Here is a 4,971-nt window from a genome sequence, read left to right as displayed (position 1 = left end):
CCATTGGCACACAGATATCTGAGCTCATGCTTTTTTTTTTCTTTTTGGATACATAGCCAGGAAAAAGTTGCCTTGCCATATAGTAATTCTATGGTTTTTTTTCTGGGGGAACATCTTGGCAACTAGTTTTTCTTCCACAATTGTTAAGAACCCATTAAATGAGTAGTATTGTGTTTCCTGCAGTATCTAGCACAAATTGTCACCACCAATTATCTCACAACACTGAGGTCACTTTTTTCTTTAATAAATACTAAGTATTATTACAAGAGATTAGAAGCCAAGGTAAAAATTCCTTTTAGAAAATTATCTGTAGGGCCAGACATGGTAGCTCATGCCTATAATCCCAGCACTCAAGGGACAGGACAGAAAGATTCTTGGAATTTCATGACTAGCCTGGGCTACACACCAATTCACAAAAATAAGAAAGGAAAGACAACTGCCTGCAAAGTTTAACCTGTTTTTAAAATATGCATGGGGGGCGTAGGCTGGAGAGATGGCTCAGAGGTTGCTTGCTCTTCAAAAGGTCCTGAGTTCAATTCCCAGCAACCACATGGTGGCTCACAACCATCTATAATGAGATCTGGTCCCTCTTATGGTGTACATGAAGACAAGACACTGTATATTAATAAACAAACAAATCTTTAAAATATGCACAGGAAAAATAATTTTCTAAATTTTAGTATTATTATAATTCAGGATTTTATAATGTTTAGCCTTACTGGAAATGGGATTCTATCCCTTGTCCTAGATAATGGATGCAAGTGAATGTCATACTGACTTAAACATGTTTATTATAATCTGCAAAGACCAAATGTACGTGAAACATAATCTCTGACTCAACAAAGAAAGAGAGGAGGAGGAGGAGGAGGAGGAGGAGGAGGAGGAAGAGAGAGAGAGAGAGAGAGAGAGAGAGAGAGAGAGAGAGAGAGAGAGAGAGAGAGACAGACTAAGACTCTAAACCTCAGCAGCCAACCAGAAAGGCCTTCCAATGAACAAAATGAGCAGGTACAAGGAACAAATGTGAGAGTCATCATTTCAGGGTCACGTTCCTTTTAAGAATCTAAGTGAGCCAGGCAGTGGTGGCACACAACTTTAGTCCCAGCACACTGGAAGCAGAGGCAGTCGGGATGTTTGAGTTTGAGGCCAGATTGGTCTATAGAGCTAGGACAGCCAGGGCTACTCAAGGAAACCCTGTCTTGAAAAACAAAACCTTTTGCCTGGCGCAGTGGCGCACACCTTTAATCCCAGCACTTGGGAAGCAGAGGCAGGCAGATCTCTGAGTTCGAGGCCAGCCTGGTCTACAAAGTTCCAGGATAGCCATACAGGCTATACACAGAGAAACCCTGTCTTTAAAAAAAAAGAACCTAAGTGGAATTGTGTTGGCTTAATGGGATTTGACTCCTACCTCTCCTGATTTCTTTGAAGGTCAGGTGTTTAAAGTAGATAGCATAGGATAAAGTAGGATAGCATAGGACATGTAAAACCTTAACTCAATTTTGGGTCTACAGCTATTAATGATTATTAATAGGAAAAAAAATAAAAGTTTTATCTTTTTTAAACCTGAAATCATATGTCCTTTTAAAAATTAATTTATTCAGATTACATCTCAATTGTTTTCCCCTCACTTGTATCCTCCCGTTCCTCTCTCTCTCCCTCCCAAAAAGTTTTATCTTGTTGTTGGCCTTTTTGTTTGTTTGTTTGTTTTTTGGTTTGTCAAGACAGGGTTTCTCTGTGTATCCTTGGCTGTCCTGGACTCGCATTGTAGACCAGGCTGGCCTTGAACTCACAGGGATCCACCAGCTTCTGCCTCTAGAGTGCTGGGATTAAAGGCGTGATCCACCACCGCCCGACAAAAAGTTTTCTTTTCAATTTTTTAAAAGATTTTATTTATTACCAGGAGATTGGGACAGATGTGAGGACATCCCACTGGGACTCTAGATAAGACAAATATAAGAGATGGTTGTGAGCCACCATGTTGTTGCTGGGAATTGAACTCAGGATCTTTGGAAGAACAGGTAGTGCTCTTAACCTCTGAGCCATCTCTCCAGCCCCCTAAAAGTTTTATCTTTAAAAGCAATGTGTAGCCCGGGCTGTTCTTGTACCTGCCCTGGTGTGGCTACTATAATCAGCTTGTCTTTCCTTAAAAAAAAGTGGGATGAACTTAACTTTTATATAATTACACTTTGCACATCAACAATTTATACTAAAGTGTCAATATCTAAAATAAATATATTCACCATTTCTTTTAATGTGGGAGGAGGAACAGCAGGGAATGAAATACTACTGGGCTACAGTGAAGGTACCTACCAAATGAAGGTAATGCTTATGTACATGTTAACAGTGAGTGGCATTTAATGACGGGTAGGATAAAATGTTCTTACCACTTTAAGGGAACGACTTTCATTAAAATGCTACGGTTTTTGTTATGTGACAGATAATAGAAAAGCACAGTCCCTCCAAATCTCACTAGTTAAATAACCAAGTGTCAACAGTGGGTAAGTATGTTTCCAGATGTCCATGCATTCGTATGTATGCCCAGGAATAATAATGGCAATAACTCACTATATTCCCTATTTTAATTTTAATTTAATGCAACAACAACAAAAAGAACCTGAAGTGAATAGAAGGAGCTGATTGATGCTGAATTCTGTCAGGCATCAGGATCACACTGAGAACCACTGTGCTCAAGTCAAGCTGTGAAAAATGTAACATTGGTTATGGGACTGTCTTAGTCACTGTTCTATTGCTGGGAAGACACTATGACCAAGGCAACTCTTATAAAAGAAAGCAACTAATTGGAGGCTTGTTAATAGTTTCAGAGGCTTAGTCCATTATCATCATGGCAAGGAGCATGGCAGCAGACAAGGAGCTGGAGGAGCAGTAGCTGAGAGAGCTAAATCCTGGTATGTTGTGGGGAGGGGCATAGGGGACAGGGGACTCAGGCTGGCATGGGCTTGTGAGACCTCAAAACCTAACCCCAAAGACAAGCGTCCTCTAAGAAGGCCACACCATACCCCCTAATCTTTCTCAAATAGTGCCACTCCCTGATGACTAGCCATCAAATATGAGCCTATGGGAGCTGTTCTTATTCAAACCACCCCCAGGGCTGTATATTCACGCCTTCTGGATTGCAACCTTAGGATATTGCATGGCAGCTGACCATGGAAGAATTTCAGTATTCAAGCCATTTCCCACCAAATATTCCAATTTGTCAACTTGTTGCTTTGTGTCAAAATTTCTAACATTTACTTTCTAGTTTACCGCTCCAATTCAATTTTGGTGTCTTAGTTCTATCTTCATAGGTTCAGAACTTAGTCATGTTTTGCTGGAAGACTGGGGGGAAACCTGGTTATTCCCTTTCCTCTGGGTGCTAACTGAATGCCTACAATCAGGCTCACAGGACCAGCCAAAGGCATTCCTTCTTTCTGCGGCTCTAACCTCCCCAGGCTTCCCTAGCTTCTTGGATATGACTAGTAATGGGAAAAATCACTTTCTGTTGGAGCCTTGAGGGCAGCACAGGTGTTTTTACCTTCACTTTCCTCACCTTGGCCCCTTCATCCCGTTAGCCCTTTGTGGGAGAGTTTGTAGTCATGCATCTTGACACTTAACATCTAGGTGTATCCCAGCCTTCTCCTCTCTTCCTTGTCTGGTGGCTGCTAGGTATTATGTGCTTGGTTGTTACTAGCTAATGCAGAGAGACTTTCTGACTTAGCTTTACTTTCCTTGCTTCTGCCTCAAAGCATTCTCACCTTTCCCTACAATGACCTTCAAGGGCTGGAACCGTACCTCAATGATAAAACATTTTCCTAGCAAGTGTTGTTTAGGGGCCAGTTGACTCCACTTTTTTCTTCCCTTTCCTAGTTTAAACATGTTAGAATTTATTTCTATTTTGTTCCCTATGGTGTTTTCCTCTAATCATGCCCCAAGCTAAAGGTCAACTTGGCTTCTTTACTTTCTGACTTTTTTTTTTTTAATTAAAAAAGTAAATCACAAATGTTTGATTTTTACCAATAAAGACTCGGGAGCCAGATTCTGGGTGAAAACCTGTTAGCTCAGAGAGGCACAGAAAGCACCCAGCTGACCCTCCTCAGCTCACATGCCAGGAAAAAGCCCTTTTCTCCCCAACACGGTCTTTCTTTCAACTCAACATCCCTCCTTTCTGTTTACTCCCTATCAGCTGATTGCTTGCTCTGCCTTTTGACCTATGACTGACCTTATTTAGCTCTTGGATTAATAAAGGTGTGCTAGGGCTGAGCCACACCATAAGAAACTGTTTTCAGTTCACAATCTCAGGGTTTACAGTAGGATCAAATATTCTGCAACAGATCTTCCTCTATAACCTTGTGATTTACATGTCATAAATTGTTTCATGGTATGTTCCAGGAAGTGTCTGACCATAAAAATAGCTACAAATTTTCACTTTTTGTAATCACCTGCTCCCTTGCTATTCAAAAAGCCCCCCACATCCCACCTTGCTTTTAGTCTTAGTTGCTTCTCTCTCCTATTAGTAGGAGACTGCAAGTTTGACTCAGCCATAAAATGAATTTTTTACCTTGCAATATTTTGGCATTAGCTCCTTGTTTTTGTCACCAAAGCAGTGTGAGTCCCCGGGTTTGAGCCCAGGCATCACCAAGCAAACAAAAACAACAAATGGACTTCATTAAATGTCCTGGCTAGATTTGTGTCAACTTGACACAAGCTACAGTCAGTTACCAGAGAGGGAGCCTCAATTGAGAAAATGTCTCCATAACATTGGACTGAAGGCAAAGCTGTAGGGCATTTTCTTAATTAGATGGGGGAAGCCCCAGCACATTGTGGGTGGTTCCACCACTGGGCTGGTGCTCCGGAGTGCTGTAAGCAAGCAAGTTGAGAAAGCTATGGGAAGCAAGCCAGTAGGCAGCTCTGCTCCATGCCTCTGCATTACCTCCTGTCTCCAGTTTGAGTTCCTGCCCTCACTGCTTTTAATGAAGT

This window comes from Acomys minous (assembly GCF_964271855.1).
Source record: "Acomys minous genome assembly, chromosome: 7".
Taxonomy (NCBI): domain Eukaryota; kingdom Metazoa; phylum Chordata; class Mammalia; order Rodentia; family Muridae; genus Acomys; species Acomys minous.
The sequence above is the reverse complement of the archived record's forward strand: the minus strand, read 5'-3'. Positions refer to the sequence as shown.